This window comes from Lagenorhynchus albirostris, chromosome 13, assembly GCF_949774975.1.
Source record: "Lagenorhynchus albirostris chromosome 13, mLagAlb1.1, whole genome shotgun sequence".
Taxonomy (NCBI): domain Eukaryota; kingdom Metazoa; phylum Chordata; class Mammalia; order Artiodactyla; family Delphinidae; genus Lagenorhynchus; species Lagenorhynchus albirostris.
This window is the reverse complement of record NC_083107.1, coordinates 42,855,309-42,876,889: the sequence shown is the minus strand read 5'-3', so window position 1 is coordinate 42,876,889 and position 21,581 is coordinate 42,855,309. Positions and strand designations below refer to the sequence as shown.

Below are 21,581 nucleotides of genomic sequence, written 5' to 3'. Positions count from 1 at the left end.
ATAATCATATAATACATTTTTTCTTTAAACAAACTGTGTACTCATCTTCATTAACAGATGATCTAAAAGGACATATGATTACTCTGACATGTATTCTGTGCTTTTAATTGATATAAATGCATCTGATATTTCAAAGACAGTGGCAAAATGTAAGTCAGATGTTTCCCTTCATTCTCATTTTGTCTCTCCACCTTCCTGCAATGAATAACATTTTATTCCTTTTGAGTATATATATTTCCACAACCCAAATAAATCTATTTACATCAAGAATGTAAAATATAGGCTGATAACCAATAAATGTTGTATCTTCTCACTGGAAAATGGAGACTATATTTGAGTGGGCAATGTCCCTGAGAAATTAAAGAGTGGAGTGATGACACAAGAGAACACGCTTATCTTGGGTAAACTTTGTAGATTCAATAAAAGCAAAGGGGGGCTTCCCTGGTGGCACAGTGGTTGGGAGTCCGCCTGCCAATGCAGGGGACGTGGGTTTGTACCCCGGTCCGGGAGGAGCCCACATGTCATGGAGCGGCTAGGCCCGTGAGCCATGGCTGCTGAGCCTGCGTGTCCGGAGCCTGTGCTCTGCAACGGGAGAGGCCACAACAGTGAGAGGCCGTGTACAGCAAAAACAAAAACAAAAACAAAGGGTTGAATGAGTTTGAAGTAGCAGAAACTGAACAAGAATAATAGGTAGGACACCATTAAGAATGAGAAATTCAATGACACCAAAAACAAAGGCAACAAAAGCAAAAATAAACAAGCATGACTAACATCAAACTAAAAAGCTTCTGGACAGCGATGTATACAATCAACAAAATGAAAAGGTAAACTACTGAGTGGGAGAAAATATTTGCAAGTCATATATCTAATAGGGGTTAATGTCCAAAATACACAAAGTATTCATACAACTCAATAGCAAAAAAAAAAATCTGATTTTAAAATGGGCAGAGGAACTGAATAGGCATTTTTCCAAAAAAGACATACAAATGGCCAACAGGTACATGAAAAGGTGTTCAACATCACTAATAATCAGGAAAATGCAAATCAGAACCACAAAGAGCCTCACACCTGTTGGAATGGCAATCATCAAAAAGACAAGACATAAGTGCTGGTGAGGATGTGGAGAAAATGGACCCCTTGTGCACTGCTGTTGAGAATGTACTGATGCAACCACTGTGGCGGTTCCTCAAAAACTTAAAAAATAGAACTAACATATGATCTAGCAATCCCACTTTGGGTATATAAGCCAAAGGAAATAAACAGGATCTCAAAGAGGTACTGGCACTCCCACGTTCACTGCAGCATTATTTGCAATAGCCAAGATATGGAAACAACCCAAATGTCCTTCAACAGATAAACGGATAAAAAACATAGGAAATATATATATTTATATATATATATACACACACACACACAAACATACACATGTATATATAGAGAGAGACAGAGAGAAGAATATTATTCAGACATGAGAAAGAAGGAAATCCTGCCATTTGTGAAAACATGGATGAAACTTGAGGGCATCATGCTAAGTGAAATAAGCCAGAAAGAGAAAAATACTATATATTCTTACTTATATGTAGAATCTAAAAAAAAAGTCAAACTCATAGAAACAGAGAGTAGAAAAGCAGTTGCCTGCGTCTGGGAGCGGGGGAGTTGGGTGGGAATATGGAGAGGCTGAAAAAAGGATACAAACTTTCAGCTACAAGATGAATAAGGCCTAAAGATCTAATGTAAGACATGGTAACTACTGTATTATATAATTGAAATTTATTAAGAGTGTAGAACTTAAATGTTCACACATACACACACAAAGGTAAAAATGTGAGGTGATGGAGATGTTAATAAGCTAGATGGTGGGAATCCATTCACATGTATACATACATCAAACCACCACTATATACACTTTAAGTATATTACAATTTTATTTGTCAACTATATGTCAATAAAGCTGAAGAAAATTTAAATTTTTAATTAAAATTTTTGTTTAAAGAATGGGAAATTTAAGTAAAACTGGTGGCACCAGAACAGAAGGGTAAGTTAATGCCAGAACATAAGTGAGGATGATCTAGCTCCTCATTAGGACAAGGAGAGCAAACTAGAAAAAGACATTGCCAGGTGAAATGGCAGACAGTAAATCAGGATTCCCTATGCAAGGGCTGAGTGCATAGTATTATAAAGCAGAAACCTAAGAAGTTGCTGGGACAGAGTACTATCCTACGACTTTAACTGCAGGCACGTCCACGCGAGAATGCAAGGAAGTAAAGAAATTGACACCTATCCAATAGAGAATAGGAACTGAACAGAAACCTCTCATTCCTTAATCCCTTCCTTTTTCTACACTGTCTATTGCACTCCTAATGCCTTCACTTCCTTCCCTAGACAGCACTTTATGGTGCTTTATTTCAGCAATTCTTCTGTTTTTATGGGCTATATTTATCAATATTTACTGTATTAGAAAATAAAACAGAAAATTTCACAATTATTTGTTTACTTATTAACTTATTAAAAAAATAATAAACCTATTACATGCTTACAAATACCAAACCAAAAAAAATTTTAGTGAGAAGACTGGCATTGTTTCACTATTTTTACAAATCTCTTTAATATCTGGTTTAACTTAAGAGGCTGATGTTCATCTTTGCTTCTGCATTCAATCTACTGTTTGTGTTATTTTGGTTCATGTATATGAAGAAAAAATCAGCTTCACATGGATATTTAGTTGGAAGTAGGAAACTCCTATGGACCCTCTAAAAGGATCCTCAAACCATACTCTGAGAACTATTGCTTTTACTTCAACTATTCTCTTGCCAGCCCTCCCAACAATGATCCTTCTGTCCTTTGATCACATTCATACTGTCAATCCCTGACACTGGATCAGCTCAACCATCTACACTGAGATTGCTCATAGTACTAAGTGAGAAAATAATACAACTAAACTCAGCTAAAACATCAAATAGGAAGGAATAGTTAGTACCAGATTTGCCCTTTTTCCATCAAGAATTAGAAAACTGGACAAAACATACAAAATAACTATTTTCAGACTTCGAACAGCAAGACTGTAATCCCTGGCGAAGCAGTAAGGTACTTTCCAGAATGAGGTATAAGGAGGGGTAGCCCACGTCTCGCTGAACTTGAAGAGACAAAGTTTGGAGTTCAAGGGAATTAAAGAACACCAGACACAAGGGAGCTATACAAACAAAAAGCTCCCAAAATATGCCCTTAAGATTTTGGCTAAATACTAAGTTATACATATGTACCCTGAAACTCCAGGAGGCTGAGCAGAGTACAAGCACAGAAAAGCTGGAAGCTAAACAACACCCAAAGCTCACAAAGTGCAGAGGAATTTAAGCTCCGACCAGCCAGAGTAAACACCTAGAGCATTAGTAGAGACCTCAGAAGAGTCATGTCTTGGAACTAAACTAGCAGTTAAGTAAAAGCTATTCCAGAAGCTCCCTAACAAAGCTGTTAAAACAAGCACTGAAAGGATCAAGCTGGGAATTCCCTGCCTGTCCAGTGGTTGGGACTCTGTGCTTCCGCTGCAGGGGACATGAGTTCAATCCCTGGTCAGGGAACTAAGATCCCGTGTGCCATGCAGCACGGCAAAAAAACAAAACAAAAAGGGATTAAGCTGATTGCAAGTAACTTGACAACCTGCCAAAACAAAATTCAACACTGCTTAAAGAACAAGATCCAGACACCACAATGTAATAATCACAATGTCCAATATAAAATAAAAAATTACTAGACATGCAAAGAAGCAAAAAAAAAAAAAAAAGTGATTTGTAACCAGGAAAGAAAATGGAAACAATTAATAGAAACAGATCCAGAAATGAAAGAGACCATGGAAAGAGTAGGCAAGAATGTCAAAGCAGCTGTTATGAATATACTAAAGGACTTAAAAAAACAAACATTATGTGGAGAAAAATGTAAACTACTTTTTAAAAACCCAAATGGAACTTCTAAAGCTAAAATATACAGTATCTGAAATGAAAAATTCATTGCATATGCTTAACAGAAGATAGGAAACTATAACAAAAGATTAGTGAACTTGAATACACAGGAAAAAAAAAATTCCAGGGCTTCCCTGGTGGCGCAGTGGTTGAGAGTCCGCCTGCCAATGCAGGCGACACAGGTTCGTGCCCTGGTCCAGGAAGATCCCACATGCCGCGGAGCGGCTGGGCCCGTGAGCCATGGCCGCTGAGCCTGCGCGTCCGGAGCCTGTGCTCCGCAACGGGAGAGGCCACAGCAGTAAGAGGGCCGCGTACCACCAAAAAAAAAAAAAAAAAAAAAAAAAAAAAAAATCCAAAGAACACAGAGGGAAAAAAAACCAAACAAACCTAAAAGACACTAAATGACCTATGGGGCAGTATCAGACTTAAGAAAAGTTGCACGGACAAGTACAGCCTTTTTCCTAAACCACCTGAGAATTGCTGACCTGATACCAAACAGTCCACAAATATTTTGGTATTTATCTTGTACAAACACATATAACTATCAAAATTGGGAGATTAACAATTATACAGTTATTATAATCCAATCTTTAGAATCTATTCAAGTTTGTTGTTCCAAATAGGAATGGATTTATAGGAAAAGGATCTAGCTCAGTACCACACTTTGCATTCAGTAATCTGAATTGCAATCTTTAGTCTCTTTCAGCTGGAACAATTTCTATCTTTCCTTGAAATTCATGACCTAGACACTTTAAAAGGTTACAGGCCAGTACTTTCATAGAATGTCCTTCAATTGGGTTTGTCTGATTAAATCGTATATTACTCATAATTAAGTTCAGGTTATATATCTGTGACAGGAAAAATATAGAAGAGATGCTCTGATCTTCTCCAATGCATCCTTAGAGGTGGTACATGATTTCAATTTAGCCCATTACTGATGATATTCACTTTTATCATTTGACTAAACTGGTATCTGCCACTTTTCTCCATTATAGTTACTATTTTCCTCTTGTAATTATTATTTTGTGAAGACATACTTTGAAACTATGTCAATAATCTGATATTCACCTATCTTCAATTTACTTATGCGTGTGTTTGTTTGTTTACATCAGTATACACTCATCGTTCTCCATAATTATCGGTCGATCAAAATCTATTACTATAATTACATTTATAACTACCATAGATTGCCTTTTCATTTTGTTGACTGTTTCCTTTATTGCACATAGGTTTTTTAGCTTAATGCAATCCTATTTGTCTATTTTTGCTTTTGGTGCTGTGCTTTTGGGATCATATCCATTGAGTCCTTTTTCAAAACCACTTTATAATTTTCTCTAGGAAGGCCTTTTATTAGCTATAGTCTTAAATACCTTCTAGTTTTTGCTGTTAGTGTGAATGTAATATTTTTAAAATATATTTGCTAGTAGGTTACTACTGATATGTAAATGCAATCAATTTTTGTGTATTGCTCTTATCTTTAGAAACCCTGCTAAACTCTAACAGGTTGTTTGTTGGTACTCTTGCAGGTTCTCTTGAATAAAATTTGTAGTTTTTCCATATTGATAATCAATTATCCCAACATCAATTACTGAAGAGCTTATTGTTTCCCACTGATCTCTATGATCACACTAGATTCCCATGTAAGTGTGGATACACTTTTGGAGTCTATTCTGTTCCTTTAACCCATTTGTCTATTCCTATGTCATTAAAACCTTCTAAATATTACTATACCTTTATTAGCATCTTGATTCTATTAGAGCAATTCCCGCTCTTTTGTTTTTGCTTTCTAAACTGTCCTGCTTAAAATAAATAAATAACAAGTAAATTGTCCTGCTTAGTCATACATGCTGCTCTTTTCTATGAATGTTAGGATATTTATAAGATTCTATGAAAAAGCTTGTTGAGATTTATTAGGATTTTATTTAAAATATTAATTTGATAAAGACTGACATTTGCATTAGTAAAATTTTAAAATTTCCCCCCAAATGTCTTTACATTTAAGTAGGATTTTTTTTCCTCCTTGGGTTTTTGTTTGTGAAATAGATTTTTTTTCTATCACATTGGCTACCTGGTCATTGCTAGTGTATAATAGGAAAACTGTAGTTTTTGTATATTGCACTTCTGATTGACCACCTTTCAAAATTTAGTTTATTCAGTTCATTTTCTTGGATTTTCTCAGTAAAAAAAATACTGTCAGCAAATTACAGTTTTATCTCCTCCTTTCCAATCGTACATCTCATTTCTGTTTCTTTACTTACTGTATTAACAAATAATAATGGAGATAAGAGCTATCCTTTATCTTGTTCACAAATTTCATGCTTTTAATGTTTTCCCATGAATGCATAATGTTCACTGTAATTTTCTGATGAATACCTTTCTTCAAATTAAGTTCCCTCCTATTCCTATCCAATATCTTAACTGGTGCTGAATTTTTCCTACATCTACTCCCATATGATTCTTCTCATTTAATATGTTAATGTAGTGAATTACATTGTTGCCTTTTTAACACTGAATCATCCTTACAATCCTAGACTATTTACTCCATCAGCCCCACCCCACAGTATAACAACTAATCCCCGTTTTTGGTACATCATTCTATCATGGGTCTTCCAATAATTGCCTTTATGCCTCTCACTTTCTCACTAGAATGTAAGCTCCCTGACAGCAGGGACCTTATCTTATTCTCTAAAAATTAGCATATATCCTAACCAAATGTTTGAATAAATAAAAAGAATAAATGATCTGAGACCAAGCACAGTGTTTTAAAAATTGTTGCTTACTATTAAGAGTTATGGGGGCTTCCGTGGTGGCGCTGTGGTTGAGAATCTGTCTGCTAATGCAGGGGACACGGGTTCGAGCCCTGGTCTGGGAGGATCCCACATGCTGCGGAGCAACTGGGCCCGTGAGCCACAACTACTGAGCCTGCGCGTCTGGAGCCTGTGCTCCATAACAAGAGAGGCCGCGATAGTGAGAGGCCCGCACACCACGATGAAGAGTGGCCCCCACTTGCCACAACTAGAGAAAGCCCTCGCACAGAAACGAAGACCCAACACAGTAAAAATAAATAAATGAACTAATAAACTCCTACCCCCAACATCTAAAAAAAAAAAAAGAAAAAGAGTTATGAAATGACATTCTCCAAGCTAAAAACTCATTTGGCAGTCTGGACTAGACACTCCCTACTAAGTTTGTGTCCCAAAGATCAGTTGAGTAACAAGAGTCCTAAACCACAATTTGAGATGTACAGAACAAGCAAGAATAATAGTAAAGTGAGTGAAATCCAACTTGTGACTGATTTATACTTAAAGCAAATAATGAGTAATGAATTGCCCAAAGCAAATGGCAGTATAAGTGGAAAAGTGGGTCTCTTAGGTAAAGGTATCACCCAGAACTAGTAACTTACAAAAACAAGGACACTACACTGCAGCAGTCAGATCACGTGTCATGGCAGAGAAAAGACAACAGCGTGGTCAGGAGGTCATGGTTAAAAATTCAGAGAGCTGAAGGGAAAATCCTGTTTTATGTAATCAACCTGGTACATGTTCTGTCAGTAAGTTAAATCCTCATTGAGTACATACTGTGGCTATATTACTTAATGTACAAGAGCTTAGTTTAGTCACTCTATCATTGTGGAGAAAAGTATGTTTGTAACTGGGAAAAGAGAGTAGGAATAACCCTAGTAAAAATGTTACGTATACTATGGTTATGTAAATTTCATTTGGAATCACAGACATTCAGCAAATATCTTTTCTCTCTAGTCTTCTTCCATCTTTTTATTTCTATTTTCCTTACTCTATATTTGAATTCCTTTAAATTACCTCTCACCCATGACTATCTCCTAAATGATAACATTTAGATCTAAAAAATACTTTAGAGATTATCTAGTTTCACTGTAAATCAGAAAATTGAAGTCCAAAGTAGTAATTTGCCTAGGCTCTTACAACTTTTTCCCTTTACTCTCTCTCTTTCAACCTTTTCTCTTATCATTCAGGACAACAAAGAAAAGACAGAAGGAAAAAGGTTTCGGTAATGATATCTATAAAATGCACATATACAATAAATCATTGTTTTTATTATATTGTTTGAGCATATTCCTAATTGTTTTCATAGTGATTAATCAAACTAAAGAATATTCATTTCCTTCCCCCCTCCAGTTCATTACAGTAATATTTTATTAAGAAACCTAGGTATTGGGCTTCCCTGGTGGCACAGTGGTTGGGAGTCCGCCAGCCGATGCAGGGGACACGGGTTCGTGCCCCGGTCCGGGAAGATCTCACATGCTGCGGAGCGGCTAGTCCCGTGAGCCATGGCTGCTGAGCCGGCGCGTCCAGAGTCTGTGCTCCGCAACCGGACAGGCCACAACAGTGAGAGGCCCGCGTACCGCAAAAAAAAACAAAAAAAAACCTAGGTATTTAATCCTGATGACAAAGATTTTAGTTTTGATATTACTACTGAAGAGGTATGTAAACTAAAAAAACTGTACAAGTTTACAGTGCAAGCCCATTGTTACATGACAATATATAATTTGGATTATACTTTGGAATGGATATGTAACATCCCAATAAACACATGTGATTTCATTCCCACTTTAATAAATTTTATAATGGAAATATTATCTTTGCCCTGATAGAATTGTTACCAAGCTTCTCTGTGCTCTTAAAGTGATTTTTTAAATTAAGTCCTAAAGTTTCTTTTAAAATTTTATGTCCAACATTCCTCAAATGACATTTCAAAATTTATTCAGTTGCCAGAAAGGCCTATAGTCTCCTTTGCATAAAGCTCTTCTAAGAATTAGCAAGTTTTAAGAATTTAGAATTTTGGTTTGTTCAAAATCTTCTACGAATGATTTTTTACCAAAAAAAAATCTGTAAGTTTTATGTTAAGTTTCTTCAGCCTCTGAGAAAGTTTGTTTATAACAATTAAAACAACTCTGAATATAAAAAGAGGGAACAGTTCAGCTTTTATATACTAAGGATATCAGATGAAATTACTTTAGAAATCTGGGAAAAAAGTAACTGCTAAGCACTCTAGGTATGGACCTAGAGAGCAACAAACTTTCGATTACTAGGCTTGGGTTTCCCATTTGATTCACACTTAACTTGGGTTAGGGTCATACTGACATATGTTAGGATCATGAAAACAGGCCCTTTGACCCCAAGAACATGATCTCTTTATGTGAGAAGGACTTCCCTCAGGTGAAACTGCCTGAAAAGTCTTAGTCTCAACTCCCATGAAAAACGGTTGAACATTTAAGGATGGATTTACTGAAAATTATGCAAATCAAGAAAATTAGTAACTTTATGGGACTTCCCTGGTGGCACAGTGGTTAAGAATCCGCCTGTCAATGCAGGGGTCATGGGTTCGATCCCTGGTCTGGGAAGATCCCACATGTCACAGAACAACTAAGCCAGTGCGCCACAACTACAGAGCCTGCGCTCTAGAGCCCACGAGCCACAACTACTGAGCCCTCGTGCCACAACTACTAAAGCCCGAATGCCTAGAGCCCATGCTCTGCAACAAGAGAAGCCACTGCAATGAGAAGCCTGCGCACGGCAACGAAGAGTAGCCCCCACTCACCACAACTAGAGAAAGCCTGCATGCAGCAACAAAGACCCAAAGCAGCCAAAAAAATCCAAGATAAAGAAAATTAGTAACTTTAGGAAAGTACTATTTTTTTAAAAAAGAAAAATGTAATAATGATACACTACCTGCCTCTGAAGGAAACATTATATGTGAATACTGATTACTGATTTAACTAAACTTATAATAAAGAAACAAATTAGAAGGACAGGGTAAGAAAATAAAGAGATGGGACATAAAAAAGGCTAAAATCTCACCTACCATTATCAGGAAGTCAGTAGATAATGCCTAAAAGGGATAAACCAAGAAATACAAGGGTAAAAAAATAAAATAAAAACTAGGGTAGGCATTTTTTCACTATATTTGGGGCTAAGTGACAGAAGAAACTGCTAAAAAAAAAAGTTGAAAGTTTTTACTCTGGGGAACAGAACTGAGATGTAATAAGTTAGGGCAGGGATTGCTGTTTTTCATTATGAACGTTTTGGTATTAACTAATTCTTTTAACCATGTAAAACATTTTTTTAAAGAGGGAAAAGACACCCACAAAAAATTCTGTTCCATGAAACCTGTCTATTTCATTTACTTCTAGGGAAAAATATGAGGCTATATATGCGAGATTCAGTGCTAGAGACTGAGGGTCATAAGATGTGTGAGACTATGCTTAAGAAAATAAAACAATATAAAACATTTCTTCTGTAAAAAGTACGCATTTTATGTAAATACAGAAAGCACTCCATTCCTGCATGTATTTTAAGGTTTATTTCTTTACACAGTAAAAGTTACAGTACAGAAATTTAAACACACTTGGTATGAGTCCAGAGTTCTCTAAAAAGAAATTGTAGTCTATTCAGTATTCTAAATATCCTGTCTTTTCTTCATGTTTAGTATTTAAAATGCTAAACAAAGATTAATTCAGAATAGACAATCATAATTAATGAAGTTTTGTTTAAGCTCTTTTTGAAAGCATACTTTTTTTTAAAAAAAAGACTTTATCTTTGGAAAGAACTTTTTTTAAAATAAAAGATGAGCTATTGAATGATACACATGTGATAGGTGAGCAAGTACCTTTCTAATTATATACAACTATTTCTAAGCCAACATAATCTCAAATTGACCATCTCCTCTTATAAGATGAAAACTGAAAAATGCTTTAGAGGCAAATAGCCTAGCAATATAGCTCAAATCTGTCCAACCAGAAGTTAAATGCAACATGGCAGTAAAAGACAGCCTCAAGCAATTTCACATTTATAAATGACCTACTTATGACAAGATACATTAATTTCAATAAACAGGCTATAGTATTATCTACCACTGTATACAGTAATTTTAAATTAGAGTAAAAGAGGAAGGAAAAGACAGTAATTCAACACTAATATTCTGAGATTTGGTCCTTATATAACCAAGGATTATGTCTTTACTTATTTATTGACTAATATCTATGAGAAACAGAAATCTGATAGTTTTAATGGCTTTATGCTCTTCTACCCAGACTTCAAACCTCTTATGTATCCTCTTGAACCATCTGTTTAGTGTTGGTGCTTAACAACTACATGTGCTCATGTTTTTGATAATGCCATTCTAATTTAAAGCTAGTTGTATACAGGGCTTTTAAAACATTTTTTGAGATATTTTATATTATGAAACATATAACTGCATAGTATTTACATGTCACCTCAAAACATTTTGAAATAAGTAAGTTATTTGCATATCTGACTTCAAATGTACATATACCAATATGATAGCTTTATGAAAAATTATTAACTGGGTAAATATCATCACATTTAGGGTTATCCAAGTAGTAACATATCAGGGGAATAAGTGGTTTTAAAAAAAGTATCCCTTCACCTTAGTAGTATCTCCCCCTTCTCACAAGCTCAATCATTGTGCATGATGGCCAACAGGCCAACAATAAAACCTAATATTAATATATAATCTTTTAAATATCTACAAAATATTTTCACATATGTTAACTAATTTGATCTTCATAATGACTGAATAGTCATTCTTGGAGAGGTATGTGCTACATAATTACCACATAGACATTATGGACACAGCCCAACCCCCTTCTGTACATTCTCATAATTTAAGATTCGAAAGTTGAAGAATTATCTGACATTTTCTAGTTAGCCCAAGATTGAGCTAGCAGTACAGCTACTGATTTAACAGTGAATAAACAGAACTAATGATTTGATTTAAAAATTGCAAATGGGGGCTTCCCTGGTGGCGCAGTGGTTGAGAGTCCGCCTGCCGTTGCAGGGGACACGGGTTCGTGCCCCGGTCCGGGAAGATCCCACATGCTGCGGAGCGGCTGGGCCCATGAGCCATGGCCGCTGAGCCTGCACGTCCGGAGCCTGTGCTCTGCAACGGGAGAGGCCACAACACTGAGAGGCCCGCGTACCGCAAAAAAAAAAAAAAAAAAAATGCAAATGGACACAAATAGAATAAAAATCCAATACACTTAACTCTGGTTTTATCTGAATTGGATAAAGTGACTAAAGATCTACCCTTTACTTCTTAGAATGAGCCAACATGAGCCCTTCAAAAATTAGTCTAGCAGTTTTCTAACTTTTCGGTCTGAAGACCTCTTTCACTCATTTTTTAAAAAGATTTTTTTGATGTGGACCATTTTTAAAGTCTTTATTGAATTTGTTACAATACTGCTTCTGTTTTATGTTTTGTTTTTATTTGGCCACGAGCATATGGGATCTTTACCCCCTGACCAGGGATCAAACCCGCACCCCCTGCATTGGAAGGCAAAGTCTTAACCACTGGACCGCCAGGGAAGTCCCCTGAAGACCTCTTTTCACTCTTAGAAATTACTGATAACTCTAAGGAGCTTTTATTTATGTGAGTTACATCTATCTATATTTATTATATTAGAAATTAAAATTAAGCAGTAAAAAATAATTTATTAGTCCATATAAAAATAACAAACTCATATGTTAACATAAAGAGCATTTTTATGGTAAGTAGCTATCTTTTTCAAAAACAGTAAAAATTTTAGAGGGGAGTGACATTCTTTCATAACTTAGTAAATCTCAAATCTCTTTAATGTTTGGCTTAATAAAAGACATCTGAATTCTTAAATCTGTTTCTACATTCAATGTGTTGTGATACATTATTTTGTCTAAGTATATGAAAAAAGTTGACTGCATAAACATGCAATCAGAAAAAGGAAGAGTATTTTAATAGCTTTTTCAGATAATTATTGATATTCTTCTTTGATACTACCAAAATTCAGTGAAGTGGTATTTTTTTAAAGGTTGGACGAAATCTGGAATCCGAAGCCCTCATCAATGAACTTTTCTTACTGTTATACATTAAAATCCATTGGTTTAGCTGGCATGTTGAATGGATCTTTTACATACGCATGATTTCTTATCAAGCATTGGTCATTTTAAAAATTGGTTCATTGAGTTATACGATCTTCCAAATGCTGCACATTTTATTATTCAATATTTTAAAATTACATTGATTTTTATCACCTCCAGTCTCATTAGAAAAGTCTTTAAATATTGAGAAGCTACCAAGCTCATGGTTTCTATAATTCAATTTTATCACTGACAAACATAGTATCAGTTATTTTCCTTGAAGTGATAGGCTCACTTTATTCATTTTTGAAAAGGTGCCGAATACTCAAGCCTGAATAACTATGGTTTGTCTGTTAGTCATTCTTTCGAGTAAAAACAGTGTTCCAGGGCTTCGCTGGTGGCGCAGTGGTTAAGAATCCGCCTGCCAGTGCAGGGGACACGGGTTTAGGGCACACGGGTTTGAGCCCTGGTCCAGGAAGATCCCACATGCTGCAGAGCAGCTAAGCCCGTGCGCCACAACTACTGAGCCTGTGCTCTAGACGTGCTCCGCAACAAGAGAAGACACCGCAATGAGAAGCCCACACACTGCAATGAAGAGTAGCACCTGCTTGCCACAACTAGAGAAAGCCCACGCACAGCAACTACTGAAGCCCACGCGCCTAGAGCCCATGCTCCACAACAAGAGAAGCCACTGCAGTGAGAAGCCCTCACACCGCAATGAAGAGTAGCTCCCGCTTGCCACAACTAGAGAAAGCCCACGCACAGCAACAAAGACCCAACACAGCAAAATAAATAAAAATAAAATAAATTAATTAAAAAAAAAAAAACAGTGCTCCACAAAACAGAGACTTGTTCGGCCTTGCAACTCAAAAAATCATGAGTACTTTTTCTTGAGATAATCATTATATTCCATTAGGCAACAGAAGTGTTTTATGCATACTTCCCATTTTTTCCTACAGAATGTAAAAAAGACACGTATGGGGGGGCTTCCCTGGCGGTCCAGTGGTTAAGACTCTGCACTACCAATGCAGGGGGTGCGGGTTTGATCCCTGGTTGGGAAACTAGAATCCTGCATGCCACGTGGAGCCGCCTTAAAAAAAAAAAAAAAAAAAAAAGACACGTACAGTACTCAAGGGTCAAGATTCAATAACTTTTACTGCTTCATCAAGGGCACTTTAAAGTGAAGCTGGATTTCTTTTTAACCACAACTGTGAAGAATACAATGACTACCAGCACAACTTCGTACTACTCCTTGATTCATGCTAAGATGTCAGCAGTTTTACCCACCTTTGCTTTCATACCATCATTGCTTTTGCAACACAGGCAAGAAAGGCAAATGACATCTTAATATTATTATAAAAATAATTTTGACTTGACAGAGAACCAGATAGACCCCCAGGTGTCTGCTGATCCCACTTTGAGAACCACTGTATTAGGCAAATCAACTCCTGTTCTTGATTACAGAAACCAGAGGACTTAGTATTATGCTTATCAGTGCCTTCATAAAATAACAGAATCTTCATTTATTCAGTGGTCAACTACATGGCCAGTCACTGAAACAAAAATTGTTTATATAGCACCAACGAGCATCACTGATTGGTGACGGAACCTTCACCCACTGTCCTTAAGCCTTAAGAAAGGGTCACAGAGGCCTTCCCTGGTGGCGCAGTGGTTGAGAGTCCGCCTGCCAATGCAGGGGACACGGGTTCGTGCCCCGGTCCGGGAAGATCCCACATGCCGCGGAGGGGCTGAACCTGTGAGCCATGGCCGCTGGGCCTGCGCGTCCGGAGCCTGTGCTCCGCAATGGGAGAGGCCACAACAGTGAGAGGCCCGCGTACCGCAAAAAAAAAAAAAAAAAAAAAAAGAAAGGGTCACAGAAGTTTGTTTAAATCAGTATCCTAGGGCAGTATATGCTCCAGATCCAGTCAGTCCTAGAGACTCAAGAAATCTCAAACTCAGCTGATATGTAGTTAGGTATTTTCCTTGATCAGTGACAGACTTATTAACCAGTATGGCTTTCATTCCCACACTATTGATTCACTAAAGATACTTAACCTTAACCCTCCTAGGGTAATTTAAATAGTTCACTTGATTAATTATCAGTGACAGGTATCATTGTCATTTTTGAGAAGCAATAAAGCCCTCTAAAATGAGGAAAAAGTTTAAAAAGTATTTTCCAACATACAATCTCTTCTAATTAATGAACTAAAATACATAATCATAGAATCTTACCTGAAGTAAAAAGTTTTAAAATTTGATAAGAAAATACTTTTTCATCATCAGTTCTTCTAATATTAAAAAAAGTAACCCCCATTACTCTAAGGGTAACTCTAAGAATATGAATTCTATAAAGAGCAGAATTCTATTCAACAATATTGGTTTAATATGCCCTTTTCAGGACACCATAAAAGTGATCCAAAAGGATCACAAGCTAACTTCATTATAAGCCCACCAATTAAAAGCAAAATAATAGATGCCTATTTAAAAGGCACTGGTAATGACAGACAGAAATGAAAGAAAAAATACAGTAAAAAGAAGTAAAACAGAAGAGAAAAAATAGCCACATGTAAAACAAGTGTAGTATTGAAAAAGATGTGATCAACTGAAAACCAGGTTAGAAGAAACACACATAAATAGGGAGGTAAGGAATGATTAATAGGCAAGATGGTCTACAAATGGCCCAGGAGGAATAAACTGTTTTGAGGACATCCAATATAATAAAATGGGTCACTAGTTTTTAATAGAGGAACAGATGACCTAAGATTTTAGAGTAGGTTAAAAGTGACTGGGAACAGCAAAGTTCATGAATAATGGGATGTTCAAAAGAAAAATGTGCAATACTCAATAAATAATGAGCTTAGTTCTCTATAAATTTAAGAATTTAATTTTTTAAATAGAATTAAAAACAAACAAACAAAAAAAACTCTGGAGAACTACGCCAAGAAGACCAGAGTAAATAACTCTGCAACAGCCTACGTCTTCAGAATAACGTGCAAAACAGAGTAATTATATGAATATTCTCAGATAACAGAAAAATTTGAAGACAGCACTACCTAAACTCTGAAACACTGTTTTAACCTCTATTAGCACAGACAAAACTTTAAATCCTCACAATTAACAGAAGTATGCCATAATGAGCGCTAAATTCTGAACAGTTAAAATGCAATATGGGAGTTCCCTGGCAGTCCAGTGGTTAAGACTCAGCGCTTTCACTGACAAGGTCCTAGGTTCAATCCCTGGGGGAGGAACTAAGATCCTGCAAGCTGTGCAGCACGGCCAAAAAGAAAAAGCAACTTAATTTTCAGAGAATTGTTAAATCTCCTACATAAGCTATATCCCATAAATGTAGACTTTAAAGCATTCCAAAAGCCCAAAAGAATTGTAATAACACATCCTAAAACTATTTTACTAAATAAATTCATAGATGAAATATGCATTAACTAATAGTAATGAGAATTTAAACAAGAGCACAAACACACAGCAATTGAAATGTTTCTCATACAAAATTAGGCATCACTGTCAAAACACATGACTATCTTATACATTTAAATGTTTTAGTTGCAAGTTATGGAAAAAAAAAGAAATTAAATATCCTTATTTCTTCATGCAAAATAGTATCCAAACTTCACATCACTTTTCCTATAAGTATATAATTTTAAGTATAGTCTGTCTACTCAGCTTTAACCTTGGCATCATCTTTCATTCTTCCTTTTCACATACTATACCTAGAATTCCATCAATTCTTTTGCAGTAGTTCTTGAATTTGCTCCTCCAATCATACAGCTCACCCTGATCTAAGATCTCAACACCAAAAGCATAAATGACATCCATTACTAACCATCTATCTTCCTTACCACCTGTTCATCAAGCACTGATAGAATGATTCCATTGATTCACTGGTATAATTCTCAGTACTTACAATACTGTAAATATTGGGTTGGCCAAAAAGTTTGTTCGGGTTTTTCCATAACATTTTATGAAAACCCAAACGAACTTTTTGGCCAACCCAATAGTATATTCTCAATAAATTGAATAAACAATACTCATACTCCATACTCAACCTATTCTGCAAACTAATGCCAAAGTTACTTTCCTAAAATAAAACTTTTAATCCTCTAATAAGGAATTTTAAATGGCTCTCCAATGCCTGCCATATGCAGCCTAATTTATACTACCTGTAGTTAATTTTCAGGTTTCCCATAAGCTAGCCTACTCTGGTTCTCCAACGTGGATCCTCTACTAAGGCTAGTCCCCTCACCATCTCCCAAATAATAAATATACCTAATATGCTTTTTCCTCAAGCTGCTTCCCTAGCTTAAAACACCCTCCTCTCATCTATGGCAACCAAGTCCAATCATTCTACAAGGTTTGAATCAAATCTAGCTTCCTCCCTATTTAGGCTTCCCTGATTACCCATAACCCTCGAAGCTAAACCAAACTTCTAACTAACTTATAAACAGTAGGGTTCCCTAATCTACACCTGCTAATACACACACACACATACACACTCACTGAAAAGAAACATGTAAAAACTCACACAAATTAAAGAAAGAAAGAAAAAAGCTAATAACCAGAGATTTATTTTCAAATACATGCTTGGGATCATTCACCATTCACTATAGATTCATCTTGGTCAGTTATATACATTCAATACCTAACACAAATACTTAAGTTTAAAACAACAAAATGAGATACTGAAGATTATGAATCATAACATGTATATTCTATTCACAGAGGTAGAAATATATCAATAGCTTAATTCATTTACGAAGATTTTAAACAAACGGAGAAAATTAAATTAGCCTTCAATTATGAGTAAACCACACTCCATTTTCACTGAACATTCAAATTAACTAGGATTTTATTGTGGTTTACCCTTTCTTAACCAGTCTCGGCAAAAATGGATTGGAGTATTACGTCCACTGGTCTTTCTTCACTTCTCATCCTCCACAACTTTGTAATAATCCAGGTCTTAATCAAGGATTAAGACTCAACACCTAAAACTAAACCATCATCCTTGGTCCTTTATCACCCAAGGGAAAGGAAACAGTCATGTTGTCAATGGTAATGTGAAGTTCAATATTTTTTTCTAGCTGTCACTAGGAAAGTATGTTACATTAAGAATACATCATTTTAAAAAATTTCCTGAAAAACTATTGAGATATTTCACAAAGTTTCATTTTTAATACACAGATTATACTAATAAAAGTTCCAATTACTGGTCTTCTTTCCCTACTATTATTTTTTTCTTTAATTATAACATTGTTAAAATGAGCTATTTATTGTTCAGCTTTCTATTTTAATTCAAATTACTTATGTCTATCTCTAGTGGTAATCAAGAGATCATAGCTTGGGACTTCCCTGGTGGCGCAGTGGATAAGAATCTGCCTGCCAATGCAGGGGACATGGGTTCGATCCCTGGTCCAGAAAGATCCCACATGCCGTGGAGCAACTAAGCCCGCCCATGCACCAAAACTACTGAGCCTATGGTCTAGAGACTGCAAGCCACAACTACTGAGCCTGCATGCCACAACTACTGAAGCCCAGACACCTAGAGCCCATGCTCCACAAGAGAAGCCACCACAAGGAGAAGCCCACACACCGCAATGAAGAGTAGCCCCCCACTCACCACAACTAGAGAAAGTCCGCGTGCAGCAATAAAGACCCAACACAGCCAAAAATTAAATAATAAATAAAATTAAACCTTTACAAAAAGAGAGATCATAGCTTCATAAAGAATAAGGAAATAAGTTCCTTCTCAACCTTAGTTATCTTCACTCTATTCCATTTTATCCACCCATTACCATGGTCTAACTGTGGCCCTAAATCACCATTCAGAATTGCAACCTCCAAAATCTCAAATTCTGAAAGTGCCCTCTGACCTCAACATCCCATACCACTCTGTCTCACTTCTTCACTCCTTCTAAACCTACTCTTCCTTCATTATTGCAAACTCTACTCTATCAGCCTCCCCCAATGACACTCATTTTCCTCCTCACTTTAATGCTCACACTTTATTCGTTTCAACTATCCCACCTGAAAATGTTCCCATCCCACATTTATAATACATATCAATCCCCAATTTTGAATAAACGTCACAGATCTTTTTGTCAGTTTCTGAGTGCTAAGCATCCCTGGTAAGTTATTCAACCATGCTGACTGAATGTGTGGTTTCCAAACCTCAACCCTCAACCATCAACCCTCATGATAATACTTGTGCTCATCTTTTTTTTTTTTTTGCGGTATGTGGGCCTCTCACTGTTGCGGCCTCTCCCGTTGCAGAGCACAGGCTCCGGATGCGCAGGCTCAGCGGCCATGGCTCACGGGACCAGCCGCTCCGCGGCATGTGGGATCTTCCCAGACCGGGGCACGAACCCGTGTCCCCTGCCTCGGCAGGCGGACTCTCAACCACTGCGCCACCAGGGAAGCCCTTGTGCTCATCTTTAACTGACTCCCTTTGTGATTTCCTCCCAGCAGCCTTGTGAAACTGTCCACTTTCCTCAAACCTCCAGCCTTTTAATGTTGCAGTTTCCTAGGATATGTCATTGGCCCTCTTGTGTATTTTTTTTGACATCTATGTCATTAGTTTCTATTACAAACTTAAAAGCTAATTCCCATATCTCTAAACCTTTCTCCTCTAAGCACCAGACCTATGTATATCCACCTGCCCAAAAGATATTTCTCACTACTCACCAGACATTCCAAAATAAACTCAAAATTATTTTCTACATTTCCTCTCCCCTCAACTTTTCATAATGCCTTACTTAAAAAGGCACTACCATCCATTCTTCACCCAAGTAAAAAACTTGATAATCATCTGAGACACACCCCTCTCTTGTGCTACATACCAAACTTGTAACCAAGTCCCACCACGTCAGCATTATCTCTCTTCCACATCCTTTCTACATCAGTATGGTCTCTATCTCTGTTCTGGACCTCATCAGCACCAACATCAGTCCTTCTAAAATGCAAATGCTATCTGTTTCAATTCCTCCAATGTTTTGTAACCTATATTACTGTTTTTCAAGCTGAAGTAAAGTAGTGAGTGACACCTTTTAAAGAAATGAATTATCAAGAATCTCTGAGGATCTGTCCACAGACATCCTAAGAGTCAAAGACCCCTGTTTGAAAAAATGGCTTAAGAAACTAATCTTAGTCTATGAAAAAAAAATCTTTCAATTGTGAATTATCACTGCAAACGAAATTTATTTTTTTTAACATCTTTATTGGGGTATAATTGTTTTACAATGGTGTGTTAGTTTCTGCTTTATAACAAAGTGAATCAGTTATACATATACATATGTTCCCATATGTCTTCCCTCTTGAGTCTCCCTCCCTCCCACCCTCCCTATCCCACCCCTCCAGGCTGTCACAAAGCACCGAGCCAATATCCCCGTGCCATGCGGCTGCTTCCCACTAGCTATCTACCTTACTACGTTTGTTAGTGTGTATATGTCCATGACTCTCTCTCGCCCTGTCACAGCTCACCCTTCCCCCTCCCCATAACCTCAAGTCCGTTCTCTAGTAGGTCTGCGTCTTTATTCCTGCCTTACCCCTAGGTTCTTCATGACATTTTTTTTTTCTTAAATTCCATATATATGTGTTAGCATACGGTATTTGTCTTTTTCTTTCTGACTTACTTCACTCTGTATGACAGACTCTAGGTCTATCCACCTCATTACAAATAGCTCAATTTTGTTTCTTTTTATGGCTGAGTAATGTTCCATTGTATATATGTGCCACATCTTCTTTATCCATTCATCCAATGATGGGCACTTAGGTTGTTTCCATCTCCGGGCTATTGTAAATAGAGCCGCAATGAACATTTTGGTACATGACTCTTTTTGAATTTTGGTTTTCTCAGGGTATATGCCCAGTAGTGGGATTGCTGGGTCATATGGTAGTTCTATTTGTAGTTTTTTAAGGAACCTCCATACTGTTCTCCATAGTGGCTGAACCAATTCACATTCCCACCAGCAGTGCAAGAGTGTTCCCTTTTCTCCACACCCTCTCCAGCATTTATTGTTTCTAGATTTTTTGATGATGGCCATTCTGACTGGTGTGAGATGATATCTCATTGTAGTTTTGATTTGCATTTCTCTAATGATTAATGATGTTGAGCATTCTTTCATGTGTTTGTTGGCAGTCTGTATATCTTCTTTGGAGAAATGTCTATTATTACCCCTTGAAGAAGAATTTAAATTACTGACATGAAAACACAAACATTAAAATTCCTGGGGACTTCCCTGGTGGGAGGGACTTCCCTGGTGGCGCAGTGGTTAAGAATCCGCCTGCCAATGCAAGGGACGTGGGTTCGATCCCTGGTCCAGGAAGATCCCACATGCTGTGGAGTAACTAAGCCTGTGCGCCACAACTACTGAGGCTGCGCTCTAGAGCCTGCCAGCCACAACTATTGAAGCCTGTGCACCTAGAGCCCGTGCTCTGTAACAAGAGGAGCCACTGCAAAGAGAAGCCCGTGCACCACAACAAAGAGTAGCCCCCTCTTGCCACAACTAGAGAAAGCCTGTGTGCAGCAACAAAGACCCAACACAGCCAAAAATAACAAATATTTTTAAAATAAAAATTCCTAAAGACTCCCAAGAACACCTGTGGATCCAATTAAAGAAACACTAGTTAAGATGGTTAATTTTATATGTTAACTTGGCTGGACCACAGTGCCCAGATATTTGGTCAAATGTTATTCTGGATGTTCTATGAAGGTGTTTTCTGGACAAGA

General features: G+C 37.0%; 1 protein-coding gene across 1 annotated transcript in view; it reads right to left on the bottom strand.

Annotated features, from left to right (window-relative positions):
• CCDC88A (coiled-coil domain containing 88A) overlaps window positions 1–21,581 on the bottom strand; it is a 125,527-nt gene that overhangs the window by 95,390 nt on the left and 8,556 nt on the right. The gene's annotated exons all lie outside the window — the stretch shown is intronic.